Raw genomic sequence first — 25,501 nt, forward strand, 5'->3', positions numbered from 1 at the left:
TGATAAGGAGCAGCAGACATGAGGTTACTGATAAAATTAACACTAAACCTGGGGACGACAAACTAAACGGATTAAAGGGATTCTGCTACCTCTAAAGCAAAGTAACACATGACTGATGAAGCGAGGGGGACAAATACAAGCATAGTAGCACAGGCAGAAGGCATCCCTGGCCCAAATAAATGTGCTAGTGTGGCCGGCACAGAAGTAGAGTCCTCAAGGTCACGACCGCTGCCTGCCTCCAGCAGGGGCTGTGGGGTGTTTTTCGCCCGCCTCTCAGCTTTTTTGCCATGTAGTTAACGTTGGCGGTGCGGTGGGTCATTGATACCGTGCTATACCGAGTGTGCATGTCTGATCTCAGTGTCTTACTGTCTTTATAAATGTGCTCTGACGTGTGTTCAGTGGTGAACAACAATGCAGGAGCAACGGCCTAGTTGTAGTAATCCTCGAGTCGGCGTGCGTAAAGGACGGAAAGACATTTGTAAGCAATCGAAAATTATCATACCGAATGTACTCAAGTTTTCTACTGATCTGGCCGACAATGGAAAAAGCGAGAAATAACTTAAATTTTGCGCAGATTCATGAACTTACTCCTAAAGCGTGTGATGTCTCTAAGTCAACTGTAGGCCGTATTAACAAATCTGTGTCATTGGTAGAATCTTCAGACATGATTGAGTGTTTCGATTCTCTAAGAAAGGGATACGAACGAGAACGGAAATCAACCGACTTTGACGACTTTAACAAAGAGCTCATGTGTAGATCTTTACTAGGAGTGGGTCCAACGGCTAAAAAAACACAGGCAGAACTCTGTGAAAAAATTAATTACTCAGGCTCAGAGACCTCCGTTCTTCTTCTTCTCCGCTCCCTTGGTTTCCGATTCAAGAAGTGTAATGACAGACGGAAATTCTTAATGGAACGCAGAGACATTGCAGCAGCAAGAGAGAAGTTTTTGCGTACAATGGAGTTCTTGCTTGCTGAAGACACCAGGACTATAGTGTACTTGGATGAAATTTGGGTTTCACAGAACCACACCAATAAGTGTATATGGCACGACCCTAAAGGAAACGGCGGTTTGAAGGTGCATACTGGTAGAGTTGGTCGATTAATCATCGCCCATGCTGGTTCATTAACCACATGCTTCACACCAGAGGCCAAACTTGTTTTTCGTGGTGGGAAAAGTTCTTGCCAATCCGATTAACATTCAGAAATGTATGTAGAACTTTTTAAGAATCAGTTTAATCGACTGTTGTCTGCGCTGGAAGAAGGGTCAATTAACGCCAGGTACCACTCCATTCAGATAGAAAAGCTGCCACGATGAAATTAGCGCAAGGCAGATACTATGGAGTGGTTAAAGAGAAAGAATGTTTCATTTTCAGTCGATAAAACGAAGGCTGAAGTCTAAGGAAGAAATCGTAGGTGCCAAAAGAACTTAGCAATTAGATCAATTAGCAAACGCAATGGGACACCAAGTGGTATGTCTACCAACGTATCATCGCCAATATAATCCCACTGGACTGATATGGGCACAAGTAAAGCGAGAGGTGGAGAAAAGAAATACTATTTTTAAACTTGCTGATGTCGAGGAGCTAACACACGAAGCTCTGTTGACAATATTACTCAGCAGGACTGGGAGAGGTGCGTAAAACACGCTGAAGCATTGCAAGAAACTGATTTCTTGAACCAGGGTTTAAGAGACACCACATTGGAATCTGTGATTATACACCTGCCTGAAACAATCGACAGTGAATCTGAAGACACGGAGCTAGAAGATCCTCCAGTTTAGGTAAATGCTGTCTACGTAAAACGCTGACTTGATTTAAATGTTTGTCTATTCATTTCAGTTATAGAGGACATACTGCGAATGTTTCTCCCTCACAGTAGACGTCTGATAAATTTATCACAGGTGGTGGCGATTAGTTTACTAGACAGTAACTGTCAGTTAAAATAAGATTGTCAATTCTGCATTAATTAATAACAAACATTCGAAATCTAACTCCTTTTTTTCATAGAAGGATTTACTGGCTGTTTTGTAGTAAGGGTAATGCAGTGCGTAAAATAGCACATCGTTGTGGTGCTTCTGTATCGACTGTATATATAAACAGTGCAGTAACATCAGAGCAGTCCCAGCACCTATTCTGATTCTCCGAGAAGAGCATAGAAATCTATGATAATTGGCGACTTTTACAAAAAGCTAGAACGAAGAATTTAGAACTTCAGTATGACACAGGATAGTATCCGATGGCTAGAGAAATACGGGGTAACGTCCGTGATAAAATTGATTATTATAGCCAATCACTTCAGTGCACTGTCTCATCCGCCCACTTGGTTTTTAATTCAGAAACTGTAATGATGGACGAGATTTGTAACACAAGACAGGGGCATGGCAGTAGTAAGAACGAGGTTTCTGTGTATCAAGCACGTATTGCGTGCTGAGAATAATGGGCTTACAGCAAATTTAGATAAATCGTGGGTTTCACAAAACCTTTCGAACAAATATTTTGCTCGAATTTAGTGAAAATATTGGCTTCAAAATAACCACAATTACTTTTGCGCAGCGTATATTTGCGTTTTGAGTGATGGAAGCAATGAGGAAAGATATGTATCAGCAGCCACTAAAATATTTTCGGGAGGTAGGGAATTTTCTCGGTCATATTCAAGCGAGCCGTCTGAACAAAACGCTTGGCGACGGCCTACAACGACTCGCGAGCGGCTGCGCACAGAATATAACGGAAGTAACTTCCCTCTGTAAGTGATACAATAAAATAATGATGTCTGAAATCTTACCAAAAATTATTTTGTAGTTTTCTTAAAACCTTTCTCGTGGGGAGTTTCTTCACAGACCTACGGAACAAAAATTCATCAGCGACTACATTTTTCGCTACGCAGTCGGCACAGTTTTATTTTTACTCAGAATATTTTTATGTATCCGAAATAAAAGACGTAGCACGCATCTGTAAACTTTGAGGATGTTCATAGTTTTTTCATAAGTTTCCTTTAATTTAGGTCTATGGTCACAACTTTTTTCTGTTTAACAGATTTCCGGTTTCGATCTTTAATGACCATCATCAGATCTGTCTCATAACAACAAAGTACCCGGTAATCTGTTAAACAGAAAAGATTGTGACCATAGACGTAAATTAAAGGAAACTTATTACATATACGGGTCACTGTGTTTTTTCGCGACGATGTCGCAGCTTGTGAAAATAGTTTTTTCAGTCCAATTACATTAGTGATTCTGTTACTACCACAGATTAAGGTAAAAAAAATTATTTTCCTCCAAAATTTCTAGTAATTTAGTTTTCATTTTTTTTTCCTAGCAGCTAGTGAGAATTTTCTTTTGGAAAGTACTCCATCATATTCTGGACTAAAAAACAGAGTTGCCCAATATATATTATTTTTTAATTTTTACGAACATTTGAAATTATCACTATAAAAAACTGGCAATGCTGTAATATTGCGAGATGACCTTGACTCCCTATTTTCGTACCGGTCACTATACTATCAAACTGAAAGGTGTCAGTCAATCCAGCTTTCATATAATTTTGTGGCTTTACCAATTTCTACAGAGTCATTCCCCTGCCTTTGCGTTCTCATATTCTTTGCGCACCATGGATAAAGAACACAGTGGGAATCAAAACTGGAGTGTTTTATTTTCATTCTGATTACATTTGATATTCAGCACACCAGGTACCTGTGGCCACATTTCCCAAGCATAGTTGATAGCTGGATCGAATAAATATAAGTGTAATTCCAAATATATGCAGCTTGGAGAATTTACATGTATTTTCTTGATTCAGTTTTGCAGCAGAGGCCTGAGAATGGCAGTTGCGTTCAACTTTAGCTGAACTGAGGCGCCACATAGGCCGAGCGTTATGTGAGAAAGTTTCACAGTGAGTGCCCTCATGATTGGCTGCTTCTAACTCTAGTGCGAGGGGTGCGTTTCTTCATATTTTAGATTCTGAATTTTGAGGACCTGTAAGCAGGCGCCTCTTCTGTTGACAGGAGGTGTCTGACATTACTGACAAATTCGAATTGTTCATTGGTCAGTTCGCCCCCTCCATGCTTGTTCGGTCTATACCCACGGAAGGTTGGAATTTGTAGAGAGATGTATTACAGGGGGTGATTGTTAGAAGTACCGCTGAGCTGGTCTGTGGCAAGTGTGATGTGCCGCACCTGTGCACACTTTTGCCCGGAGTTTGGATGGAAGTTGGTTCAGAAGTTTCCGTACCTGTAAAATCATTACTTAGAAATGTTATGGGATTCCTATGAGTGATAATTCAGATGGGGCAGTACGTCCTCCTTACTCGGCCAAGTGCATGCCATGAATGGTGTTTCTGTTCTTGAGTTCCGTATTTCTTTCCGTTGCGAGAAACAATCCAATTTTGAACAACTTGTGCTAGAGAATGGTGAATACTGTATTCGGTTATTCTGTGAATGTCTTAGTCTTGACGTGTGAGCATAAGTGCATTCATGTTGCGCCCCAGCCCCTGTCCAATCCCTGGTGAGTAATGACAATTAATGCAGTTTGCTCGAATGAAACCATAGTGTAAGACTTTATACACGTTAAATGTACAGGAATACATTCCACTTTGTTAATAAAAGTGCTTTATCAGATTAGTTTGTCAAACTTTCCTCGAATGCGCATGCCTGCCCTTCTCCTGTCTTCACTAGCCTCACGTGCCCTGTAAGAGAAAGTTCCTAGAAGTATGCACTGAAGTTCAAATCCTGATTCGTCGACATAAAGTCCTGGAGTAAGAATTCAGTTGCCCGTTTCCTTTGTGATTGATCCTTCAGGTAAAATGTAATTACGATTTCTGGGTCCTCAGACAACTTGGCACACAGGGGAAGGTAGCCATCATTAAGCACTATTTATTAAATATGAAACTCGCTACTACGAAAATTCCTTGGTATTGGGAGAAAGATCTTCCGCGCCGTTATTTAGACGTGTTTGAGACTAGAAAAACACAGGGCGTTTTTAAAACGTCGGCTTTAATCCGAGAAATAAGTTTATATGTACATTTCGAGTACAACACTGCGTGGTACTGATTCATCGATTATAGAAAAACCAGAGAGAAAGTGAATCGAAGATTTTAAGTTATAGTGCTATAGAAATGTTGAAAATTACGTGGACTTATAAACAATAATGAGATTCTTTGTAGAATCGGCGAAAAGAGAAACACATATAAAATGCTAAAAACATGAAGCGCTCAGGATAATATGACGTGAGTTAAAACATCATGGTAAAAAGTGTAGGGGGAAGGCAGATTCGTTTAAATTCAGCTTCAATTGAGGACGTAGCGTTCCGCTCCTAAGGTGAAAAAGATGGGACTTGAGCGGAAATGAAGCCTTCGACGGCGTTGTCTTTTGCCGCCTTTGATTTTCGTGTCTCTAAATCCAAAAGTGTAGTAGGGCTTCTTCTTTCAACAAAGCGCTCTTGAGAAATTAAATTTCAAGAACAAAGGCGAAACTGAAATATCTGTCCTCGTCATGAACGCACCTGAAAAGTAAATGAACAAGTATCTCTTTACTCAATTATTAAACAAATTTTACTTCACTTTTTCGTGTCAAGAGATGAATGTAACTCAGCCCGAAACTGAACTTCGTCGAATGCTTCCTTGCCTCTCTGCCACGATTAATCGACAGTACCTTAACTGGGATAGGTCAGGGGATGTTGCATATCCTGACACTAGAAGCAATCATCTCTGTAGTCGTCATATTCATCTATTATGTCCCACTTTATCAGGTTTGTCTTCAATCGTGTTATACCCGTCCTGCTGCGGTAGGGTCTCTTCCAAATCTTCCGTCCCCAGTTCCCCCAGCAGGTGTCCCCTGTAGTGTAGGGTAGTCGTTTGGAGTATCATCAAGTCCTTTCTTCACGTGCCACTTGCGTGGTATAATTCTTACAGGATGGCAGGAAGCTGCAGATAAGGAGTGACGCTCATCGACGATGTCTCGCTCTTCGGACGTCGCGGTCGGTAATGCCATCCGCCTTCCACAGTTTAACCAGCGGCGTTGATATCACGCAGCATGTTACGTTTAAGCTTTAGTTGACCATTTAGACGTGTACACGTCTGCATGAGACTGAGGAGACAATGGAGCACCCTCCACGGGCGTACCCTACAAACGGAGAATGTCGCCGTCCTCTCGAAACGTTGGGATGGAAAGCTACACGAACCCTTCCACAAACGGAAATCAAAGTTAATTAAATTAAAAATTTAGCCTTCTGGAGCGAGATCTATAAATTTTTAAAAGTTCCTGATTTAATGGTCACCTCACTTATATCAGCACTGAACTTCACTTGGAGTCCTAGAAGTGTTTACCGAACATTTACTGACTGCTTGCCGCGCAGGGTAGCCGCGTGGTCTAGGGCGCCTTGTATTGTTTCGAGCGGCTTCCCCCGTCGCTGGTTGGAGTCCTCCCTCGCGCATGTGTGTGTGTGTGTGTGTGTGTGTGTGTGTGTGTGTGTGTTTTGTCCTCAGCGTAAGTTGGTTTAAGTTATATTAAGTACTGTGTAAGCTAAGGGATCGATGACCTCAGCAGTTTGGTCCCGTAGGGACTTACCACACATTTCCAAATTTTTCAACTCCTTGTCTTCCCGTTAGCAGCGAGTTGCTGCAGTATATTACCATTCCGGCTCTCATGTACGCCCAGGAGTTCAAAACGGTGGCAAGTCAGACGAATACGCTATGACAAGGGACGTTGTGTTAGGTGTGTGTGCTACCGTTTCTCCATTCGCCGAACTTCATGAAGCAATTCAAACATTTTTAGACGTGATTCTACACGCTTTTCGTTACTTGGAGAGCGAGTTCAGGTATGTCGTGTTTTATCTTCCTCCTCCTGGTGGTTTTTGACAGTGGTAATTAAAACATTTCTTCGACCTATGGTTGTACGAAACTTATTCGTGAGAAATGTTGTCCACTACTATGCGCGACACTGGCAGTTTGTCTGCATCCTTTTGATAACAAGTGCATGGAGTGTTGCAAACCTCTTAAATAAGTTTCTGTTGCTTACAACTTGGGGTTATCGAGTTCAGTAAACAGTACAATGGAATATCTGAGATCAATCTCTACAAATAGCTTCAGTAAAAAGGAAAGGAGACTCACTTCTCCCAAAAAAGTAGCATCCATCATAAAACGTTTAAAATCAGAGTACTCTAGTGGTTATGAAAACATATCAACGAAGTTAATCAGAGAGTGTTCATCTCAGTTGAGTTCTGTCTTACGTTATTGTGTAACAATCTCTTTTCAGCGAGGCATTTTTAGAATGGCTAAAATATGCCGAAGATGAGCTTCTTTACAAGAAGGAGGATGAAGGGATACGGTCAAACTATCGACAAATTTCACTTTTGCCGGTTTTTCTAAAATATTTGAAAAGATTGTGTTTAAGAGTCTTCTTAAGCATCTGACTCCAAGCAATATATTGTCCAATTCACAGTTAGGGATCCTTAAGGGTTCCGATATAGAGAAGGCTATTTACACGTACGGTAAGAATGTACTTAATTCATTAGATAACAAATTAGAGGCCACTAGCATTTTCTGTGACCTGTCAGAATCCTTTGATTGTGTGAATTTTATGGCGTACTGACAGTGTTGCAAAATGGTTCGAGTCTGAACGAACTGACAGGAAACCAAGGGCGTCATTGCGAAATACCTGTGGAATAAGCAATCAGAATTTATCTGATTGGGAATTAATTACATGTGGTGTTTCTCAAGGTTGCATCATAAATCCCTTGCTTTTTTTATGTACATTAATCACCTCTGGTCTGCTACTTTGACAGATGCTGAGACTGTTTTGGTTGCAGATGATACATTCATTGCAATAAACGCAAGTCAAATACAGATTTAGAAATGGCTGCAAACAAAATTTTCACTGACATTAATAAATGGTTCAGGGTTAATTCACTGTCATTAAACTTTGAAAAGACCCACTATAGGCAGTTCACAGCCTGTAAGAGATTTCCTCCCAACATGTGTGTAACATATGAAGATATGCAGATAAAAGAGGTTAACAGTGTTAAACTTCTAGGATCACAAATCGATAATAAATTCATTTAGGAAGGGCATGCCACAGAATTGCTGAAGCATCTAAACAAGTCTGCATTACGAATGATCTCATATGTAGGAGATATAAATATGAAATTTTAAAAACCTTGCATACTTTGCTTACTTTCATTCTACTATGAGTATAGATCCACGTTTTGGATTAGCTCATTAAACCGACCAAAATTTTTAGAATCTAAAAATGTGTAATAAGACTCATTCGTGGTGTACATTAAAGGACATCATGAAGAAACCTGTTCAAGGAACTGGTTAATCTAATCACAACTTCTCAGTACATTTGTACCTTAATGAAATTTGTTGCAAATAATATGTCTCCATCTGTCACCAATAACTCAATAAGTAGAGTCAGTACTAGGAATGAGAACAATCTACATATGGGCCTAAAATCATTTATCTTGGTCCAAAAAGGGGTGAAATATAAAGGAAAAAACATTTCCAGTAAATTAAAAGTGCCAGTAACATTGGAAAGATAGCGCAGTTTAAAGGGTGTTTGAACGACGTTTTGGTAGGCAACTAATTCTACTCTTAGATGAATGTCTTAATGGGGACTGTTCGACCAGCTTGATTAAAAATGTCTATTTCATTTCAGTTTTGACATCACTTGGTCACAACAGTCTATATTAGGTATTTTGTGTATGATAAAACTATTAAAATGCATGGTCATGTTTCATTCTGGCAGTGAATTAATTCAGTATACATTAGTAGTTCCAGTTTACTGTAATGTGTTTATATATTTTGACAATCTCCTAAAAAATGATCAGGGAAGTGGGTATTATATTCTAGTGTCCTGTATTTTATGTTATAGTTTCTGACATGCTCCACACCCACGAGAATCACCTTATTTGTTGGACTAAGGAACTAGAACTTAATCTATCTCACCTAATCAAGCAGCAATCGGTATTGTAGTTGTAAACTGTCGAAGTTGGGTTGGTAAAGTACCGGAACTTCAAGCGCTGATAGAAAGCACCGAAGCTGAAATCGTTGTAGGTACGGAAAGCTGGCTGAAGCCAGAGATAAATTCTGCCGAAATTTGTACAAAGGCACAGACGGTGTTTAGAAAGGATAGATTGCATGCAACCGGTGGTGGCGTGTTTGTCGCTGTTAGTAGTAGTTTATCCTGTAGTGAAATAGAAGTGGATAGTTCCTGTGAATTATTATGGGTGGAAGTTATACTCAACAACCGAGCTATGTTAATAATCGGCTCTTTTTACCGACCTCCCGACTCAGCAGCATTACTGGTAGAACAACTGAGAGAAAATCTGGAATAAATTTCACATAGATGTCTTCAGCATGTTATAGTCTTAGGTGGAGATTTCAGTTTACCAGATATAGACTGGGACACTCAGATGTTTAGGACGGGTGGTAGGGACAGAGCATCGAGTGACATTATACTGAGTACACTATCCGAAAATTACCTCGAGCAATTAAACAGAGAACCGACTCGTGGAGATTACATCTTGGACCTACTGATAACTAAGAGACCCGAACTTTTCGACTCTGTAAGCGCAGAACAGGGAATCAGTGATCATAAGGCCGTCGCAGCACCCCTGAATATGGAAGTAAAAAGAATATAAAAAAGGGAGGTAGGTTTATCTGTTTAGCAAGAGTAATAAGAGGCAGATTTCAGACTACCTAACAGATCAAAACGAAAATTTCTGTTCCAACACTGACAATGTTGAGTGTTTGTGGAAAAAGTTCAAGGCAATCGTAAAATGCGTTTTAGACAGATACGTGTCGAATAAAACTGTGTGGGACGGGAAAAACCCACCGTGGTACAACAACAAAGTTAGGAAACTACTGCGAAAGCAAAGAGAGCTCCACTGCAAGTTTAAACGCAGCCAAAACCTCTCAGACAAACAGAAGCTAAACGATGTAAAAGTTAGCGTAAGGAGGGCTATGCGTGAAGCGTTCCGTGAATTCGAAAGTAAATTTCTATGTACCGACTTGACAGAAAGCCTACGAAGTTCTGGTCTTACGTTAAATCAATAAGTGGATCGAAACAGCATATCCAGACACTCTGGGATGATGATGGCATTGAAACAGAGGATGACAAGCGAAAAGCTGAAATACTAAACACTTTTTTCCAAAGCTGTTTCACAGAGGAAGACCCCACTGCACTTCATTTTCTAAATCCTCGCACGAACGAAAAAATGGCTGACATCGAAATAAGTGTCCAAGGAATAGAAAAGCAACTGAAATCACTCAGCAGAGGAAAGTCCACTGGACCTGATGGGATACCAATTCGATTCTACACAGAGTACGCGAAAGAACTTGAACCCCTTTTAACAGCCCTGTACCGCAAGTCTCTAGAGGAACGGAGGGTTCCAAATAATTGGAAAAGAGCACAGGTAGTTCCAGTTTTCAAGAAGTGTCGTCGAGCAGATGCGCAAAACTATAGGCCTATATCTCTGACATCGATCTGTTGCAGAATTTTAGAACATGTTTTTTCCTCGCGTACCGTGTCATTTCTGGAAACCCAGAATCTATTCTGTAGGAATTAACATGGATTCCTGAAACAGCGATCGTGTGAGACCCAACTCGCTTTATTTGTTCATGAGACTCAGAAAATATTACATACAGGTTCCCAGGTAGATGCCATTTTCCTTGACTTCCGGAGGGCGTTCGATACAGTGCCGCACTGTCGCCTGATAAACAAAGTAAGAGCCTACGGAATATCAGACCAGCTGTGTGGCTGGATTGAGGAGTTTTTAGTAAACAGATCACAGCATGTTGTTCTCAATGGAGAGACGTCTACACACGTTTAAGTAACCTCTGGCGTGCCACAGGGAAGTGTTATGGGACCATTGCTTTTCACAATATATATACACTCCTGGAAATTGAAATAAGAACACCGTGAATTCATTGTCCCAGGAAGGGGAAACTTTATTGACACATTCCTGGGGTCAGATACATCACATGATCACACTGACAGAACCACAGGCACATAGACACAGGCAACAGAGCATGCACAATGTCGGCACTAGTACAGTGTATATCCACCTTTCGCAGCAATGCAGGCTGCTATTCTCCCATGGAGACGATCGTAGAGATGCTGGATGTAGTCCTGTGGAACGGCTTGCCATGCCATTTCCACCTGGCGCCTCAGTTGGACCAGCGTTCGTGCTGGACGTGCAGACCGCGTGAGACGACGCTTCATCCAGTCCCAAACATGCTCAATGGGGGACAGATCCGGAGATCTTGCTGGCCAGGGTAGTTGACTTACACCTTCTAGAGCACGTTGGGTGGCACGGGATACATGCGGACGTGCATTGTCCTGTTGGAACAGCAAGTTCCCTTGCCGGTCTGCCGGCCGAAGTGGCCGTGCGGTTAAAGGCGCTGCAGTCTGGAACCGCAAGGCCGCTACGGTCGCAGGTTCGAATCCTGCCTCGGGCATGGATGTTTGTGATGTCCTTAGGTTAGTTAGGTTTAACTAGTTCTAAGTTCTAGGGGACTAATGACCTCAGCAGTTGAGTCCCATAGTGCTCAGAGCCATTTGAACCATTTTGCCGGTCTAGGAATGGTAGAACGATGGGTTCGATGACGGTTTGGATGTACCGTGCACTATTCAGTGTCCCCTCGACGATCACCAGTGGTGTACGGCCAGTGTAGGAGATCGCTCCCCACACCATGATGCCGGGTGTTGGCCCTGTGTGCCTCGGTCGTATGCAGTCCTGATTGTGGCGCTCACCTGCACGGCGCCAAACACGCATACGACCATCATTGACACCAAGGCAGAAGCGACTCTCATCGCTGAAGACGACACGTCTCCATTCGTCCCTCCATTCACGCCTGTCGCGACACCACTGTAGGCGGGCTGCACGATGTTGGGGCGTGAGCGGAAGACGGCCTAACAGTGTGCGGGACCGTAGCCCAGCTTCATGGAGACGGTTGCGAATGGTCCTCGCCGATACCCCAGGAGCAACAGTGTCCCTAATTTGCTGGGAAGTGGCGGTGCGGTCCCCTACGGCACTGCGTAGGATCCTACGGTCTTGGCGTGCATCCGTGCGTCGCTGCGGTCCGGTCCCAGGTCGACGGGCACGTGCACCTTCCGCCGACCACTGGCGACAACATCGATGTACTGTGGAGACCTCACGTCCCACGTGTTGAGCAATTCGGCGGTACGTCCACCCGGCCTCCCGCATGCCCACTATACGCCCTCGCTCAAAGTCCGTCAACTGCACATACGGTTCACGTCCACGCTGTCGCGGCATGCTACCAGTGTTAAAGACTTCGATGGAGCTCCGTATGCCACGGCAAACTGGCTGACACTGACGGCGGCGGTGCACAAATGCTGCGCAGCTAGCGCCATTCGACGGCCAACACCGCGGTTCCTGGTGTGTCCGCTGCGCCGTGCGTGTGATCATTGCTTGTACAGCCCTCTCGCAGTGTCCGGAGCAAGTATGGTGGGTCTGACACACCGGTGTCAATGTGTTCTTTTTTCCATTTCCAGGAGTGTATAAATCACCCAGTAGATAGTGTCGGAAGTTCCATGCGGCTTTTAGCGGATGAAGCTGTAGTAAACAGAGAAGTTGCAGCATTAGAAAATTGCAGCGAAATGCAGGAAGATCTGCAGCGGATAGGCACTTGATACAGGGAGTTGCAACTGACCCTTAACATAGACAAATGTAATTTATTGCGAATACATAGAAAGAAGGATCCTTAAATGAATGATTATATGATAGCGTAACAAACACTGGTAGCAGTTACTTCAGTAAAATATCTGGGAGTATGTGTACGAAACGATTTGAAGTGGAATGATCATATAAAATTAGTTGTTGGTAAGGCGAGTGCAAGGTTGAGATTCATTGGGAGAGAAAATGTAGTCCATCAACAAAGAAGGTGGCTTACAAAACCCTCGTTCGACTTATACTTGAGTATTGCTCATCAGTGTGGGATCCGTACCAGGTCGGGTTGACAGAGGAGATAGAGAAGATCCAAAGAAGAGCGGCGCGTTTCGTCACAGAGTTATTTGGTAAGCGTGATAGCGTTACGGAGATGTTTAGCAAATTCAAGTGGCAGACTCTGCAAGAGAGGCGCTATGTATCGCGGAGTAACTTGCTGTCTAGGTTTCGAGAGAGTGCGTTTCTGGATGGGGTATCGAATATATTGCTTCCCCCTACTTATACCTCCCGAGGAGATCACGAATGTAAAATTAGAGAGATTCGAGCGCGCACGAAGGCTTTCCGGCAGTCGTTCTTCCCGCGAACCATACGCGAGTGGAACAGGAAAGGGAGGTAATGACAGTGGCACGTAAAGTGCCCTCCGCCACACACCGTTGCGTGGCTTGCGGAGTATAAATGTAGATGTAGAATCTAATCAATTCTTGGTATCGCCTAAACGAAGCTTTGGCTTCTAAAACTGATCCCTGAGAAATTATCTTATGAGTAGTTCATGGTTCAAGAAGTAAATAATTGTGTTTAATACTCAGCAAAGATATTATTAAATCTACAACCAGTATATATACAAGAAGTTTCAGTAGGAATATTAGTATTTAAGGAGATGTCAAATAATCTGAAAGGCAAGCACCTGGTACTCTCTGTTAATTTAGTAATCCATGCGAGGATAAAGAGTCAGCAGGTGAGTGTGTCTTTATTGGCCACGATTTCATACATACTGAAATCATGTCTGTTTCCAACAAGTCTGTTTTACATCCGTTTTACACGTATATCTGAAGATCCGTTAAGTATCTGTGTTTCCCCTACCTCCCCCACCACTGGTTACGATGTCTTAATGTTGTATTCCTATGTTCCTTTCCCAGCCCTACCCTCTTTGAATGACAGAGTCAATGAAGGTGTCTGTGTACTGTGTTTTCACAGTGTTTTATTGCGGATAAAATTCCCGTCTGTTGCTGCGACAGTTTAGCCAACTCATTTATAGGCTTACAGTAAGACCAAGAGGTTTGGATTCTTCTGATCGAAACACTATTGTGCCTAAGTTGGTAGGATGTGGAAAGGGTTTTCTCTGGCCTTTTCCGCTACCTCTGAGGACTCCGTTTTCGCCAGAGTGCTCTTCACTCGCTCCTGGGATATTACAGTCAATGCTCCTGGGATCTCACCCGCAGTAGTTGAGTGAAGTAACTGAGATGGTGTAAGTTTCAGCCTAGCTGAAGAATTAATCCATTTCTTTTACAGCTTCAAAGCTTAGTGACCATTTGGTACAGTTTGTTCGTGTGTCTTCGGATTTTGTTTGCAACCAATAGATTTTTATAGCTGTAGTGTGCCTTGCATCAGGAGCAGACGAGCAGCCTAGCTGTGATTGGTCGACTCTCGGAATCTAATGGCGGACAACATAACTTACTCGAGTATCCACATATCACAATAAAATGTGTAAATTCACTTGGTGAAACCGCATATCTAAAGGCACAACCTCTCAGACGATACGTTAAAACCCTTGGAATAAAAGTTACAATAAAATCCGGAGGAAGATGGAAGTATCAAATAGTAAACACTATTGTTTATGGTGGAATCAATAATGTCAATGCTGACTGCGAATACACTTTACAGAAACCACATTTATTTAACAAAGCAAATGTTAAGAAAACGAAATTTCTTAGGAAACCATACAAAATGCTTTGAGTCCTTACAGGGGGAGGGAGTGTGACGTTGCAGCTTATCATTTTGTAGATGGTGCGTTCTGACTTCAGCAGCAGCTCGTTGGTGCTGGAGGCATAATTAAAGTTGCTCCATCAATTGTGAAACTGCAGCGAATATCCTCTCTTGTTTAGAGTATAATTCTTCTGGCGATAATATTGTCCTTCATCGCATTCCTCTTATCACCTATTGGTCGGACGTAATCGTTACTGTGTAAATCCGGCTTCGTAGGAGCACAACAAAAACGTCTCTTACACACGCGATTCCGTTATAAACGTCCCATTCACAGTTTCAAAACAGTAAAGAATTCACTTTGACTCTCAGATCGCGAAATTACAATCCATCCGCAGCCTCGGTGTGTACTATAAACAACGTTGTATGTACGACTGGATAGTGATTTTCAGTGTTAGAACTGAACGGTGTCAGATCGAACGGAGTCGCACGAACTAATTTACTTTAAAATACTTATCTCAGGTGAAACATAATGAGTTGCTGCGCGCGTGGTAAAGTTAACTGCCGCCGTGGACAGCTTTAAACGGTTTGTTGCGTGTTGTACGGTTTTCGGCAGAGCAGTGAATTCGCAATCGTGGTAAAAGCGGTTAACATTTTGTTTCAATACGTCCACGTCGAAACTTAGTTTGTAGCCTGGGCGAAAAACAAGAACGCAGCCATCAGATTTCGTGTTTGTGTATAGCACAATTATACAACATCGCGCATACACGCCACCACATGCAACTGTCACTGTTCGACTGCAACTAGAATCGATATCGCTCTCGCATCACAGTTGATACAACAGTTCTGCATACTTAGTACATTTACTTTTACACAGTGCATTTATTAGAAGCATTATAAAGAAAATAAAACATATCTTGACATTTAGCTAACGTAATTTAAAAAAAAATTATGATAAATAAAGCACAAAACAGCTAAATTTCATACTCTACAACAACACAAAAAATTTAGAACCTCAGAGACATTTGTAGATAGTAAAAGAAGCTAAAGAAAAGACAGAAGGAAACATTTCAACCATTGTAATTAGCAATCTCTTCACAAACCGAAACTTAGGAATGTGGGAACATGGTGCGCGAGCTACGTTAGATTTCACCTAGAATTCTCATTACTCAGTATGAATGTGGTCCGGAGCACAGAGTTCCAGGGTACGAAGAACACAGCAGAGGAAAGGAAATACGTTACTAACCTGACTGTAGCAGGTGTTGAAAGTGACCACCATTAATCTCTTGGTACTTTGTGGCCCTGGTTCGCAACTTGCTGAAGGCGTATCGAAGCTGGACTGCTGGAATTGTTGCAATCTCATCCGAAGTGTTCTGCTGCGGTTATGAAGACTACAAGGGTTGTGGCGATACACCTTAGAATTGAAGGCTCCCCACAGAAAGTAATCGTACACTTACAAATCAGGTGACTTGGGTGGCCTCTTGCGACACGCATCGGGCTGATTTGGAAGGACTCTGAAGCATTTTCTGGTGAACACAGCCACATGTCCTGGTGTGCGGTCACGTTTCGGAATGTTGTTTCCCGTAATCAAAACAGCTCCTGTCTAATGACATTTTCGGAGTCAGCGTTGCACGGCACAATTTTCCAGCAGTTTGATACCATTGGACTTCTCAGCAAACCATTGAGCACGCCGTTTCCACGACTTTGTTGCCACGTAAATTTCCACAAAGAACACCCGCTGCTCCACTGTCAGTACCATCGTCCACTTTGCACCGCCCCACTCACACTGACACAGCCCGTAACTTCGCTCTGAACCGGTATAGATGAATAGCGGGCGTACACGTGATGTGCACGTCATAGGGTGTGGTTGTATGCATACATTCATGTCCAGTCGTATCCACTCGTCCGGGTCACTTTTATTTGCCCCACCCTGTATATGGTTTAGATAGCCTCCAGTTCTCCGAATCTTCTTACAATCATTTTGCGTAATTTTCTTATGTGAGTAATTCTTTCACCGCAGAAAACTATTTTCAGAATTTTCTTTTTTTTCCTTCACCTGCTTGGACCGCATGCTCGGAAAAAAGTAAGAAAATAATGAGTGAGCCTTCAGCTCGTCGTTCCCAAGTTCCTCTCTTTATCAGTAGGCTTCAGATACTTCCATTCAGGTGATTGTTATTCGTTACATGTACTTCTGTATATCTCGCAATTTTTCGTGATTCGTTTTCTCTTTGTGAGTGCTTTGGGCGATTGCACCAAATGGCTACAATGTGATTGAATTTGCGATTCTCTTAGCATCGCAGTTTATTTTAAATTTGCAGTCTCCTGTTTGTTTCCTCTGTAAGATAACTGGTTCGGCCACGTAGTTCTTTTCTGGTCCGTGTTATGTATATCTACATTTTTGTGCGTAATTGATCCTCTATCTCCGATCTGAACACCGTTTCGTAACCTCATTTCCACGCAATTCTACGGTTGAATTTTCCGTGTTTATCATTGATGCGTTAGGCAGGTGCAGCAAACCCTTGCGGATCGTATATGCTCGTGGTCCATGCTCTGTTTAATCTAATTTCTTATCCTTCTTCTGCGTGGTGTTTGTGCGGATGCGTAGGGCGCGTGTCCTTCCCTTAGCGTAAAATTATTCTTTGTTTATGATGATGAGTTACAATCCCGTGAGGCTAGGTGTCTGTTTAATTTTTTTACTAAGTGGGTTATCTAAAACAAGCACCAGCAACTATTGTATTTTTACTAATTTTCTGCGTAGAATAACTACTCAGCCCAGTTCACTCTTAGTGCTAGTGATTTAGCCCGCATATGGAGATCTCTCTTTCATGGGATGCGTCCTCCAGCGTTTTCTCTTATGCAAATTTATGCACACCCATTCATTTTTATTCTTATTATGTAATGATCCATCTTATAAAGTGCGCATCCTAGCAACAGATTGATTGTGTGAGTAATTATGTCTAAACTGTTAGTCGTCCACTGCACTTTCAGCCTGCCCTACGGCCAAAAGAACCATTATTTTGAATATGCACTATCCTTTGATGATACAAGATTCCTCTGCTTGTTAAATTCAAGTCACTTATGGCTGAGTGAGAAAATTACGACGTACTGAAGACACTCATAACTGATCCTAAGACTTATCCAGCCATTGCACCACTGGCTCATTTAATCTATTACTTTTAAATAAAGTTAAAACCATATACCAACAACTATCTTGTAGCGATGACCTTGAATTTAAGAATTAAATCTTTATTGAATACATCTTTAGATGAACAAGTAACCGATTACACAAGAAAAGAAAATACATATATGGACACATACCGTATACAACCACACAAACTGTACAAATCGATTCCGCGTAATACGTGTCCACGTCTTGTTGATTACATAGACACAGATAGCTATATAGAACACTTTTCGTTTAGCATTTGGCTCTCCAGACGCAATGAATAGTTGAAGTTGTGGGAGAGTTTACAACTGGAATTGTGACTGATTAGAAAATTCGACTCTATCGTTTACACATGTACCACGTATTTACAAATGATGAGTATGCCGGTGTGGTATTTGTGTATGGATTTTGTAGAAGAAACATCAAAAAATGTTCAAATGGCTCTGAGGACTATGGGACTTAACTGTTGAGGTCATCAGTCCCCTAGAACTTAGACCTACTTAAACCTAACTAACCTAAGGACATCACACACATCCATGCCCGAGGCAGGATTCGAACTTGCGACCGTAGCGGTCGCGCGGTTCCAGACTGTAGCGCCTAGAACAGCTCGGCCACACCGGCCGGCAGTAGAAACATTGCTGGTGCTTCTAGAGAATATAGTAGACTGTTTCCTAGCCCCAAACATCTACCCAACCACGATATTTTTGGCCTTGGGCATCCGTGATCGTTAGCAGAAAGTGAAGACGTACAATAGTGACCAAGGAAAACGAATCGCACTATCAGTTCTTTCAGGTAAACTGCGGATATACCGTTAAAGGGTTTAGTGAGCTTCATGAATAGCCCTGAGAGTTGAAACCGGGTGAAGATATCAGGAAGGCGACACATTCATGTGAAAAGAGATTATATTCAAAGTTGTATATTTTGTCAAAAAGAAAACAAGCAAACTCAGGTAATTACACTCCTACAGAAAGCAATTTTGCGGGTGGCGGAAATGGTAGAGTAGTCGGAAAGAACAGCAAAAGACTTTAAGAAGGGGGAAGAAACCGTGGAAAAGTCAAAACTCCCAGAGAACAAGAGTGTTCTAGAAAATTACTTTCTGTAAACGACTTGGATAAAGCACTAATTCGAAGAAAATTTTTGGAGTATTCCAACTTCGATAAAACTGCTTTTATTTTCAAGAACTAAGACAAATTTTCAGAAGAGAACGGAAATAGTTCGAAAAATTTCGAAAGATTTAGAATTTTGTTTCAAAAAATGTACGATCTGCAGATAGAACTGACGTCCTTGACGGAGAGTTATACAAACATGGAATATTCCAAAATGATGTATTTATACATACTGTAATGAGTGGAGTTTTTATGACGCTGCTACAGTGTATTCACGTCAGTGGTGACTGAGATTGCGGCGAGTGAACCATGGCCTGAAACTCTCTTTCTATCAGAAGACGATAAAGGTCCGACCGAAATTCGATGACGCAACCTTTCGGTTTCCAGCCATGCGCTTTACCTCTACATCACCAGGCTCCACATGTTTATATGTTGTTCTTATATACGTTTTGATGACTTTCATCATTTATGTGATACAATTGCAAATTAATAATTTTCGGATTTGTTCCTTTACTTGTCAAATTTCATTACCTTGCGTCAGCGGAACTAACCTACAGGTTTCTTTGAGCGAGTATTCGGCTTTCAAAATGTGTGTCGTAAATGTCCATATCTTTTGAGTTCATTGACTTAGAAGCTTAAAATTTTCACATTGTCAGACCGTTGACCCTAGTATGTGGTATAAACCTCATCTTCATTCGCCAACTCGTTCTTGAGAGAAAGGGGCCTTGACAGTCTGATAGAGAGGCAGACGGACCACAAAATGATCCTATAAGCGTTCCGTTTTTACCTACTAAGGTATAGAACCATAAAAAATGGCAGGAAAATGCAACTATAAGTAAAAGGTTTTCAGTGAAGTTAAATACGAAAACATTTTGTAAACCAAAAGGATTATAAACTGAGGTAGACATGTCACGCAATTACACTTGCTCACTCATAATTACCATCACGTATACATGACAGACACATCAAGAAGTTAAACAAAGAGAATGATATCGAGAGTTAGAGAGAGATGGAGTCAACGGAGTACATAGAGAAAGTTCAAAGATGGGCAACACGTTTTGTATAGTCGAGCGAGTGCCACCGACATGACTCAGAATTTGGTGTGGACATCATTAATCTGCTCACGAAATTTCAGTCACCTGCTTCCTCCTCCAAATTCGAAAATACTTTGCTGACACGGACCTTCATAGAGAGAAACGATCATCATTCATTGTAAAGCCAACAAACTGGTATAGACAACAAAAAAGTAAGTAAACAATCTGAGTACGGCGCTGCAGTAGGCGAGGTATATATATAAGACAACAAGCGTCTGGCGCAGTTGTTAGATCTATCACTACTGCTACTATGGCAGCTTATCAAGATTTAAGTGAGTTTAAACGTGGTGTTATAGTCGGCACAAGAGCGATGGAACACAGAATTCCGAGGTAGCGACGAAGTGGGGATTTTCCCGTACGACCACTTCACGAATGTACCGTGAATATCAGGAATCCGATAAAACATAAAATCTCCGACATCACTGCAGCCGGAAAAAGATCAAGCAAGACCAACGACGACTGAAGAGAATCGTTCAACGTGACAGAAGTTCAACCCTCCAGTAAATTACTGCAGATTTCAATGCTGGGCCATCAACAAGTGTCAGCATACCAACTATTCAGCGAAACATCAGCGGTATGGGCTTTTGAAGGCTCACTCGTGTACCTTGATGACTGCACGACAAAAAGCTTTACGCCTCGCCTGGGTCCGTCAACTCCGACATTGGACTGCTGATGACTGGAAACATGTTGCCTGGTCGGACGAGTCTTGTTTCAAATTGTATCGAGCGGATAGACGTGTGCAGGTATGGAGGCAACCGCTTGAATCCATGGAACCTGTGCGTCAGCTGGGGACTGTTCAAGCTGGTGCAGGCACTGTAATGGGACCCCTGATACGTCTACACGCCTCTGACAGGTGACACGTGCGTAAGCATCCTGTCTGATCGCCTGTATCCATTCACGTCCGTCGTGCATTCCGAAGGACTTGGGCAATGACAACAGGACAATGCGACACCCCACACGTCTGGAATTGCTACTGAGTTGTTCCAGGAGCATTCTTCTGCGTTTAAACACTTCTGCTGGTCCCCAAACTCCCCAGACATGACCATTATTGAGAGCATCTGGGATGCCTTGCAACGTACTGTTCAGGAGAGATCCCCACCAATTCGTACTCTTACGGACTTATGGACGGCCCTGCAAGACTCGTGGTGTCAATTCCCTCTAGCACTACTTCAGACATTTGTCGAGTCAATGTCACGTCGTGCTGCGGCAGTTCTGCGTGTTCGCGGGGGCCCTACACGATATTAGGTAGGTGTATCAGTTTCTTTGGCTTTTCAGTGTAATAAAATAAGCCAGAACTTGCACGGATAGGTATGGGTGTTCGTTTTCTCGGCGCCCTGTTGGAGAGTGGAATGGAAGAAAATTATTGTGAAGGTGGTTTGACGAACCCTCTGCGTGGCACTAAAGTGAGATTTTCAGTGTATCCATGTAGATGTAGATGTAGAAAACGAAAAATACGAGCCACAGGAATCGAAATACATTAGCAGTAACAGATGTGACACCTTTTCGCTAAATAGGTTTTATGATATCCATGACTGCTGCTGGGGTGGAATGTTTATGGCTATTTGTGGCTAGCTGGGCATTGCGGTAATTGCACCATGAATCAGGTCCAGGATGGCAAAGGTGGTGTACTGGCTTTTCATCAGTTGACAGTCTGTGGAAGAAGGTATCCCATTCTGCCTGCTTCATTTTGAACATATCCTTATTATTATTTCTAATGACCATCCCATAATAGTGCTGTAGTTCATCAATCATTTTGTCTTTCAGCCTGCCCCTTATTGTTTTCCCATCAGAAAGTTTCTTGTCTCTCAAAGTTTGTTTCAAATTCCTCAAACTGGTGCCCATCTTCTTCTGGGCATGACCAACACTGTTAACTTTTTTAACACAGCAATCCACAGCCTGCTATATAAAAAATTACCGATTTTATTAGATCTTGAAGTAATGCACGTAAAAATTTTTCCGCTAACACCGGTGTAGATTATACTTAAAAAATAGAATAAAATACTTACTATGTGAGTTTATAAGTGATATATATATCATTTGGAAAATTGCAAATTTTATAATGAGACAAAAATCCGAACATACGAAAAAAAAATTTCCGTTCTAACTCCCCTTAATCGTACTTGGTTATAGAGAAGGCGGTCTAATACGCGCTGTACCATGCAGCCACAGCTACAGTATGCACAGTTTCCTCCTGATGATTCGATGTCAATATAACAGGGGTGTTCTGCATACTAACCGACTCGTACTGTTGAATGTGAGCGAAGCATTCGGTCTGACTGCACCCTAGCAGCTACTGTAGCTCCTGCAACCTCTCAACTGCATCTCGTATTACTAGACGGCTATTTAGTGCGAACACGTTGCTGCTTCCAATATGACGGAGAGGCATCCGCTTTCTAAGATGGCGCAATCACGTTGCGACGGGTCCAACATATTCAAGTGACTCCTTTCAGCTGAGAAATGGAGACTGGGTCTGCATGCTTTTGTTACGTCGGACAATAGACTTCAGCATGCTTCCCCGGGAGGTGAGGAGAGGAGCCCGATGCAATACAGTGAGCAAGGGTGAAGGTACTAATAGCACCTGTGGTCTCGGAGCTGCGTTTCAGCTCGCCCGTTTGTAATTTGGGTTACGGGTCCTGTGTAGGTACCAGTTTCTTCGGACGAGTGGACAATTGGAGTGTAGGTAGCCCTGCACAAGGCCGCACGTACGGAGACAGAGCTCTCGTGAAAGATAAGTGATTAAGGTTGTAATTAATTGTAGACGAACACTTCTAACAAATTAAATACGTTCTTTAGTTTACTCTACTAGCTCACCACTAAAAGTTTTCTTTTATTTGCGTAGTGTTCTAGTAATTGCGAAAAGTTCGTTTGTTTACTTACTGCTGCTTAGGCCTAATTTTTCGAGTGTGCATATTTAGCGTTATACCGAAATTGTAAGTGCATTTGCTGCAGTTTAACTGATTAAATACGTTCATTAGGGTGCTTTACAAATTCACCATTAAAGGTTTTCCATTTATTTGCGTATTGTTGCAGTAATCGCGAGAAGTTCGTTTTGCTTATATCTTGCGGCTTTGCCTTACTTTCCGAGTGTGCATACTTAGCGTTATACCGCAATCTTAAGTGCATTTGGTATAGATTAACTAATTAAATACATTCATTAGTGTGCTCTTCAAGCTTGTCATTAAAGGTTTTTCTTTTATTTGCGTAATCTCCCAGTAATCTAAAAAAGTTCGTTTTGGTTACATTCGGATATATATGCCTAATTTTTGATCGTGCATATTTAGCGATAAGCCACAAATTTAAGTGCATTTGGTAATAGTTTACTTACATATTAGTGTCCAAAACATATTTAGTGCCCTTTGGCATCTGTATTTAATATGATATCGTTTCCACTTAGTAAATCTCTTAACTACCATGGGTACTAAGTGTGTGAGTTGCAGTAGGAAAGTTAGTTCAGGGGTTTTGTGCAGCTGTTGTGACAGGTGGTTTCATTGGGGAAATTGTAGCGGCGTGGGAATTGAGGAAACCAACGAGACTCTTCCATTCTTTAGCAGGGTTTGCTCAAGAGATAGAATTATAGCTGAACACGAGGAGAAAATTAGGGCCCTTCAGGCTGATTTGGACAGAGCGAGGGACAAATTGAAGAGGTTAATGGGGGAGGAAGGTAAACAGCGGTGAGAAGTGGTAGCTGGGAACAGGGGCCACAGAAAGAGGACAGTATCTGACAGTTTCCCAATTGGCACAACCAAAAGATTTGCCTTGCTACCACAGTGAAGTAAGGAAGAGGCTCCAGTAGAAGTAGATGTAGTTAAGAAGCAACAGAATCTCAATAGGAAACCAACAGTTTCAAAAAAAGTAGAAAGTAAGAGGAAAGTTCTGTTGCTAGGTAGCAGCCACGGAAGGGGTGTGGGCCAGATTTTGCAGGAAAAATTAGGTGACAGGTACCAGGTCACAAATTTTTCAAGCCAAGTGCATGTCTTAACTAGGTGGTAGAGGATATAGGTTCCTTGTGCAAGGGCTTCACAAAGCAGGATCATGTGATGATAGTGGGTGGTGTGGGAAACAGTATTGATAGGGATCAGGGCTACAGTACTGAGTGTGACCTGGCGAAAATAGCCTCTTCAACGACCCATACCAATGTTGGGCTGGTGCTTACTTTCGTGCGGCATGATCAGCCCCAGTTGAACCGCTCTGTCATGAGGGTAAACCTGGAGTTGGATCAGTTGCATAGGGCAGCCACTCTGTCAGACATTGGATTGGTTCCTGTCGAGGCTATTGATAGGGAGGATTTCACAAGGCATGACCTACGCCTCAGTAGGAAAGGGAAGGGTAAACTGGCAGGGTTGTTAGCGAAATCCGTAAGGGGGGACACTAGTACTCATGGATGTACCTCTTTTTTAGACTAATATCAGTGTCCAATGAGAAATTCAGGCAGGCAGGTGCTAAAGAAGTCCAAAACTCACAAAATTCTCACAACAGGAAAGTAAATAATAACGTTACCATATTTAACCAAAATATTGGTGGATTAAAGAAAAAATTAGATTCTCACAAAGGTAAAGTAAAAAATAGTTACCATTTTTCACCAAAATATTCCGGGATTGAAGAATAAAGTAGATGAGCTCCTGGTTTGTTTGGATGACACTAAATCTGATAATGTAATAGATGAACTATCCCTGTCTGAGCATCACATTGGTCTGATATGGAAAAGGTAAATATCTGTGGTTATAAACTAGCTGCACATATGAGTAGAGAGAATAAGGTGACAGGAGGAGTTGCCATATATGTCAAAAGTGTAGGAAGCTTAGATACAAAAAAGTTTTGTCTAGAGCAACATATAGAGGCATGTGCCTGTCAACTTAAACTGAAGGAGGGCTCTTTTATAATTGTAACAGTATATAGGTCCACTTCAGGAAACTTTCATTTATTCCTGGAAAACTTGTATGCCTTGTTGTGCTATCTATCAGATAGGGGAAAGCAAATTATTATTTGTGTGGACTTCAGTGTTCGTTGAGTGAAAGAGTGTAATAGGAAGAATGACCTGGAAGTCTTGCTCGGTTCTTTCAATTTGACATCTGTCATAAATTCTCCTACTCGGGTAGTAACGGACAGCAGCACATTGACAGATAAAACTTTTACAGACCAAGATAAGTTTAAAAACATAAATTCTTTTCCTGTTGAGAATGGCCTTTCTGATCATGGTGCTCAGTTAGTTGCAGTATATGACATAGCTTCATACAGTAATTGAAAACTACCCTCCAAAGTTGTGCATCAAATTAATGACTGAGCAATTAGAAATTTCAGAGAAAATCTTCAGCAGTTAGACTGGGATGAGGTGTACAAGCAACCTGATACTAATTTAAAATATAACTTATTTCATGATACACTTGTAAGAGAATTGGAAGACTGTTTCCCCAAGAAAGTAGTTAAATATAATTATAAGTAACCATGGAAAAACCTTGGCTACATTAAGAAAGGTTATTAAAAAGTCCAGAAGCATATGCATCATGTCTGAGATTAATACCTGTGATAACAAAATCCA

This window comes from Schistocerca americana, chromosome 3 (genome assembly GCF_021461395.2).
Source record: "Schistocerca americana isolate TAMUIC-IGC-003095 chromosome 3, iqSchAmer2.1, whole genome shotgun sequence".
Taxonomy (NCBI): domain Eukaryota; kingdom Metazoa; phylum Arthropoda; class Insecta; order Orthoptera; family Acrididae; genus Schistocerca; species Schistocerca americana.